Here is a 7,482-nt window from a genome sequence, read left to right as displayed (position 1 = left end):
GTCGCGCGGCGGCCGGCGCGCGCCCGCCGCCCGCTGACCGACCGGTCCGGAGACTCGACGCTGTGGCTCGCCGTGAACTTCAGGGATGGAGGGAAATGAAGCGGCGTTCAGTTTTGCTGTCTTGCAGGAGTTGCGCAAAAGTTGCGTGGTCAGAAATTTCGGCCGTGGGGAATTCAACCGCAGAGGGTCAGTAGATGCGAACATTTTCCTGTCCGTCAGCTACAGATGAGGTCAGATAGGAGGGATCGCCTGAGAGGCCAACTATTGCACGTTTCGTTCTCTTGGCCGCTAGTTGGTCGTTACGGCCAGTGTAGTAAAAAACCGCGGGTCGGAAGTAGCAGCACCACGAGTCAGCAAGCGCGCCAACAGTATGTAAATGTGCTTTAAAAGATCCAGACGGCTCAGGGTAACATACAATAGAAGATGCGCATCCCAGCAGGGCGTCGCAATCGCCGCTGGCTCACCGTCGGCCGTTGAAACCGACGACGCCCAGCCGGTTGGCGTTCTGTCGGCGAGAGCCGCAAACCGCACGCAGGGCCGCGACAGAGCCTCATAAATCTGCATGTTTCAATTTCCCTCGCATGTGTCTGACTTTAAACGCTTGTAAATCACCTCAAGTGACATTCACAACACTCGGAGGACTTTGCGAATAAGACCGGGGACTTGTTTAAGGCAAGGATTTAATTCAATTGCCAGCTATTTGATAAACGCAGCTGCGGTAGAATTATTGGACCGCCACTAAACTGCAGATTGTGACTTTCCGGAAAGGGTTGATAACAAGCCATATTTCAGCCCCTCAGTGGCTTTAACGGTACAATATGGACCGTTTCTATTCAAACAAAACCAATAATATGGAAGAAGTCAGATTCCAATCCTTACACTCAATAAATTCCGCAAATGGCCGCTGTCGCTGATAAGTCGGTAGCGGCCGGGTATTGAACTCGGTCGCGGCCGCCAAGCTCAGCGAAATATGCACGCTATCGGGCAAAATGGAAATAACCCGACTGGAATCCCATAAAGGCTGGAAACAAACGAAGCCAATATCCATTTTTCATAATGTTATCATTCAATGCAGATGGGCGGGTGTTATAATAACGGTTCGCGGGGGCAATCTCGCTGGAAACGGGTTGACGTGGCCGGAATAAAGCTTCGCCAACAGCCGTGAACACATTAGGAACGGCGCTGGGGTGGTGGGCCTGCACCGGCTCCTCGGCAGCTCAGTGTCGGAGTGGCTCCACCGACTCGGCCGGGCTCGAGCAGCTCTACCCGCTCTGCATCCTCATCACTCGCCCGGAAGATGCATTAGCCTGGGAATGTGCCGTCCTAGTCGCGTGAGGTCAACATGGTCAGAGTGAGTTGATAACTCCGCGGAGTTCGGGCGACCACTCCTGCACATATGTTGGCTGGGGAAGTGCAGGCTGGTCAGCAGGCAGGGACGTTCGCCCATTTTCCATAAAGTGAGCGTCAGACCTGACATCCTGACATCAGACCTGACATCCTGACATCAGACCTGACAGATCTGACATCAGCCCTGATAGACCTGATGCAAGGAAATATCAGGGTTAATACATCTTCTTGTCGCCGCATCCCAGTTAGACGGTTCCTATGCATGCTGCCTACGACGTCTGAGCAGCCCCTCCAGGTCAGTGGCACCAGAGCAGCTCCGTTGAATCAGTGACACCAGAGCAGCTCCGCTAGCTCAGTGACATCAGAGCAGCTCCGCTTGCTGTACAGTGCTTTAGTACCCCGGCTGGCTCGGTGGTGTTGTAGAGGCGTGGCCGGTGCAGTCTGCCACGCCGTGACACCACCGTTATTAAAAGCGGCCGCTGGCAGCACTGGGTGCTCACGTCAGGCAGCACGGAGCTTGACGTATGTTACGTTATTGCGGGGTGTCTGTAATCTGAACGTGATGGAGCGGGCTGCCGAGGTAGGCTGGATGCAACTGCTACAGCACAAGACACCACTAGAAAGCGTAAGGCACCGAAAGTCTCGTCTCGTCCGTGGAATCACGGAGCCGCGTGGAATGCGTTTTTGGGTTCGTAATGCGCATGGCTGCAGGGCTGGTTGGAGCATTGGCGAGAACTTTTACCTGACTTTTCGTTCCAGAAAAGCAACCAGATTTACTGCTATGTCCACACTCCATTAAAAAAATGGACAAAAAGTTATTTTGGCAGCATCACCAGAGCGGCGGTGGAAATAAGCCCGGCGCTTAAGAGTACGCCTTTTCCTGAAAATGTGAGGATAAGTCCGAACATATGATATGAAGGGCTTTTCTTAATACATCCTGTCCAATGACCAGTTGCCGTCATATTCGTCCGCATTGACCGGACGCGGGTCATTGTTACAGCTCTGAAGTGCCAAATAAACATACTTGGATGATTATTTTTGACCAAATTATTATCCTGACGCGCTGCCAATGCATGTCTGAAAGATTGTAGCAGCTTGCGCAAGTGCCTCCGGTTCAGAACAAATGCAGATTGAATTCAGTATATTGCTTAAATTCTGAAGAATTTCCCATCTCTTTTATAACACCCGGCGTGAATCGTCTCCAAAGTAGCCTAATGTCTTCGACAAATAATATATGAAACAAAAATATTAGTTTAACGACTATTAACGGCCATTAGAGCTGCAGTTCGCTCCTCCCACGGAGCCCTGCGGTCCGGGGGATGGCCGGACCCAGCGGACCGCTCCCCAGCCTCCAGCCGGTCCGGCTGCCAGTCATCCCCCCCCCCCCCCCCTCCTCCCCTGCCCCCGGACAGACAGAAGTCCGACAATCAATCGGGCGGCGCAAGCCTGCTAACGCGATTGTCTGTTATTGCCGAGCAGGAGCCGGCGGCGCGCCGCCAGGGACGACCGGCGCACGGCCCAGGCCCGGCTTCCGTTGATGATTGCTGCTCATAGACTGAACACGGAGGCGGTCCGGTTCTGCCGAGGGAGGGGACAGGGTCACGGCTCCGTCCGTGGCAGCCTGTGTTCGTGGCTTCTTTCGAGCCTCTGGGATATTCTTTTCCGAGCAGTGGTTGGGTATCCATGACAAATTTTGTGGTTGTTGACTCCTGCGCTGAAAGCGTGCGGGATTACCCCTTATCAATTGCGGCCAGCCTTCCGTTTCTGTAAAAAAGAAACACGCGACACATTGCTCCAATAAGTCATCACTAGGACGCGCGCTGGTCCTCTGCTGCCTCATACACATGCAGATTCGCAACATCGCGGATTTGTCCCATCCGTTCATCATGCAGATTTACATTCCATTCTTCGGCATAGTACGGCAGGTAAGCGGAGACCAAATTTGGCTGATACGAGGTTGGATCGGGTCCCGATAATGCTCTGTCCCCACCCAGCCACGGACCGAACGGCAGGCATTACGCGTACCTTGGCTGTAACCACGAGCTCGAATGTTCGCCGTCCCCCGGCCCTCCCCTCGAGGCTCCGGATGATCACCAGGCCGTCTCTCGTGGCGAGTGCGCGGCGTTCTTCGGCGCACACCGTGCGACCGGTTCCATCGGGATTCCCCTGGAGCTCAAGCGCTCGTCTGGTCACGTGCTGAGCGGGTGTGAAGCGGAAGACGAACACAGGAAAGGCACCGCTCTGGTGACAGTCAGAAACTCTGGCGGACCTCTGGCGAAAACCGAAGCTTGTGCGCCGCCGCGGTAACACGAGGCCTAGTTAACAAGAGGCGGGTACCGAAGAGCCCGCCTATGTCTTGCGACCCGAAACGCACAACGGCCAGGTGGCCGCTCCCGCCCGGCTGGCAGTCAGTAATGTCGTGTGGACGGGGGAGGGGCGGGAAACGCTGGTCATAGTGCGCATGTGAATACAGACGCCGTTTTAGTGGCGTGATCCTCGAAATTAACAGCGCATGCTGCCACAGGATTATAAGGGATGGAAGGGGGTACACCTCCCGGCGACACCGTGAGAGACCCCTCCAATTGGTGAGTCTATGTTACTAGAAATGGTGCTCAGAATAGCATGTGAGACCTTTTTTGCGCCGATAATTTCTCGTAATGCATTCGTTTTTGTGGATGATGAAACATATCATGACAAAATTCAGAACGCAGGACGTTTTCAAGGCAGTTGGATGCATCAGCGGTGGCACATCAAGCCAGCATCCCAAAACCAGGCCTGGGAGCACAGGCTAGCGGCGACGCACCACCCAGCTTTGCCGGAACGAGCGGGGGCGCACCAGCGAGTGCTGACGGCAGGGCGAGGAACGGTCCTGTGGGACGGCCCCAGAGGGTTGCGTCTCCGGTGAGACAGTCACCTCTCGTGCGGTCGTCCAGCGAAGGTGTGGGCGCTGCAGTGTGCTGTCGTATGGCCGCGAGCGTTCGGTCACTCGGTTATTTTTGTTTCCTTGTAGTTAAGTAACATTTAGTGTGCCACGGCAGTGCCGTGACCACCTCCGCTGCAGTTATTATTATATATTTACCACAAATGCCACGGCAGTGCCGTGACCACCCCCCCCCCCCCCCCCCCTGCAGTTATTATATGTTGACCACAAATGCCACGGCAGTGCCGTGACCACCTCCGCTGCAGTTATTATTATATATTGACCACAAATGCCACGGCAGTGCCGTAACCACCCCCCCCCCCCCCCTGCAGTTATTTTTATATGTTGACCACAAATGCCACGGCAGTGCCGTGGCCACCTCCGCTGCAGTAATTTCTTACTTGAGTAGTACTCGAAAACAAGACGTATAGAACTGGAACAGCTCGCATAAGACCTTCCTTAGCTAGCATCTCGTTGTCGCTACACTTCTCACAGTTTGCACCGAATCCACCCCGATTCCTACGCCACCGAAAACCGGAGAACCATCCTCAAAGGCCGACACGTCTTCGCTGTGGCCTAACCCGCGGCCTGCAGCGCTCATTACGCCGTTGTCTTGGACCACGTCCGACCACTCCCTCCCCCTCCGCGACTGCCAACGTCACGCGTCACTCAGCCCCAGGCGAGCCGTCCCGTCCGGGGTTCGTTACACCGGCCGTGACCAGACCGGCGAGTCACGGCCGTACATTGGAGCGTTGTCCGTTCTATCAGTCCAACGTCCCGGTTCAAGGCATTCGTCGGTCGCATGAAGTCCCGTGGTTCATTGGTCTGTATTCGATGCATTCAGCACCCAATGCGCGCATCGAATGACACAGATAAGCTTCCCGATAACCCGTGGAGCTGGCAAAGGTGAGCCACCGATGCGGTATTCACTGGTGCAGGGAGTACAAACTGTTGCAGTTGTAGACATTTCCTGCTCCGGATCTTACTGAGTAAATGAGATCGGACTGCACTTCGCACTGAGGGCAACACATTCAAGCTACCATCTAGAACGCTTGCTGTGCCTCCCGCTTTGGGACACGCTTCAACAGGACTGGGCTCAATAAGGGTAACCATAAAGCATTGTATGAATCACAATGACGAGCCTCAACACGTGCTCACTTAGGCGGTTCATTACTTGACAGTACAGGTTTAAATAAAACACGCTAATACCGACTCTAGATCACATATATCGAGCTCGGTTCAGCGCATGCCGACTGTTCAAATCATATCACGAAGTAAGCATGCGCGCCTCCCTGACCGGAGCAGGTGCCAAAACAGGATTCTGAAGGTAACAGCGCCACCTTTATCGTTTGCACCACTCGCACCACCTATAAACACCACAGAGCCGCACTGCGGCCGGCTCGACGTAACAATGGCGCCGAAGCCAGAGGTCGGAGCCGCGTCCACCACACCAGCCCTGACCCTCTTGTCCGGACAGCGTCGGCCCCGGCCAGTACACAGTGTCCCTACACGGTGAAGAGTTGTCCAGTGACGGGGCAGCGGCGGGGGTCGGTGACGCAGTCCGGGTGCACGGTGACGCCGTTGGGGTACACGGCCATGGCGGTGGCGCTCACTGCTCGGTGACACACAGGGCAGTAGCTGCGGACAGAGCGAGAGGTCAATTCAGGTCACCGACAGGGGCAGTGGCCGACGGGGAACCATGCAGTCAGAATGTGTGAGCCGTCATGTGGCAGGTGATGACCCCGAACTCCTAGAGTATTCCCGAGGATCTCAAAGTCTAAAAAGGAAAAGATCACAGAAAGAGTCTATCACTTAACTTTGAACGCGTGATCGCAGTTCAGTGATGCATTTCATGCTGGTGTGCACGAGTTAAAGCCAATTTTAACGTAAATGGAGCAGGTTGATGAAAATGCAGTTCAACACACAACAATCATAACATGAGCGTTCACTCGACCTCCCACAAACCACCACTGGTGCACAGTTGTCCCACACATGTCACAACGAAACTAACCAGTGCAATCCAGGGACAGCAAACCGCTGAAACCCAGCGGCCAGTCCACTGAGAGACTCCGTGCTCCGGCCGTCAGGCCCACCCATTCCTCTCCTCACCCCCCCCCCCCCCCCCCCCTCCCTCACGCACGCCGCCGCTCCCAGGCCCGCGTCCCGGCCGCCAGCCGGTCCACTGACGTGTTGGCCGGCAGGTGGAGGCGGCGGCTGCGGTGCTTGGCCAGCTGGCGCTGCCAGTGGCCGTCCTCGGCCCGCGCCAGGCCGCGCGCCGCCGCCGCCGTGTGCCGCCGGTGCAGGTGTCGGCGCGCCGCCGCCAGCAGGAACGGCCCCACCACGGCCGCCGACCAGGCGTCAGGCAGCGCCGCTAGCGCCCGGCCCAGCTCCAGCTCGCCGCCCCAGACATTGAGCAGCTCCAGCGCCGCCGCCACGCTGCCGGCAGGTCGGGCGCTGTGAGCTCGGGCCGTGCGGTGGACGGGTGACGGGGGACGAGATCTCACGCCATGACGGAATTCAGCACTGTTCAAAGAAGGCCTCGGAGTGCTGACAATGGGGTAAATAGCCCACAACCGCGAATTCATATCTGAAATAAACAAGTTTTACAATTACATGAGATATGCTTGACAAAATGCGGAGCATTGCGGAACAGGGACGTGATGTCCGCATCCTCGAGTTAGATCAAAAAGCACTAGGATTTACCGACATCTCAACACTATTGCAACTTTTGGTTGTCAGCCAATAGCGTGGAAAAGTTCAGGGATTTTTCAGGTACAAGTGATTATTGGACCGACCACCAGCGCTAGTAAATGTTCCATTTCATTGGCACAACACAGCACGAAAGACAAAAAGCGAAAAGTGTCGCCCGAACAGGGACTCGAACCCTGGACCGTTAGGTTAAAAGCCTAACGCTCTACCAACTGAGCTATCCGGGCCACTGACGCCGTGGGTGCTAAAAGGCCAATAGACCAGGGATGCCTTACTAGCTCAAGCCGCTGCACCTCGAGTCATGTTCACAACACACACGGTTACACGCACTGGTTTATTTACATTTACTACGCGTTAAACCTTCGTGGCAATCCCCTACACAATGACGTCTGGTAATAATGGAAGGAATACTAAATGCTTTGTCATGCCAATCACGCACGTAGAAAACCTCTGGTTCTATGATCGTTACAGCCTCGGCATCCCCATTCCCGTCAGCAGCCTCCTTA

At 55.4% G+C, this 7,482-nt stretch overlaps 1 non-coding gene across 1 annotated transcript; it reads right to left on the bottom strand.

Moving 5' to 3' along the window:
- Positions 1 to 7,130: 7,130 nt before the first annotated feature.
- On the bottom strand, positions 7,131 to 7,203 carry TRNAK-UUU (transfer RNA lysine (anticodon UUU)). The gene has a single exon. It is a non-coding gene; the product is annotated as a tRNA-Lys (tRNA).
- Positions 7,204 to 7,482: the final 279 nt, after the last annotated feature.

Source organism: Pollicipes pollicipes, unplaced genomic scaffold (assembly GCF_011947565.3).
Source record: "Pollicipes pollicipes isolate AB1234 unplaced genomic scaffold, Ppol_2.1 Scaffold_3447;HRSCAF=4054_pilon_pilon_pilon, whole genome shotgun sequence".
Lineage (NCBI taxonomy): Eukaryota > Metazoa > Arthropoda > Thecostraca > Pollicipedomorpha > Pollicipedidae > Pollicipes > Pollicipes pollicipes.
This window is presented reverse-complemented; position numbering and strand designations above follow the sequence as displayed.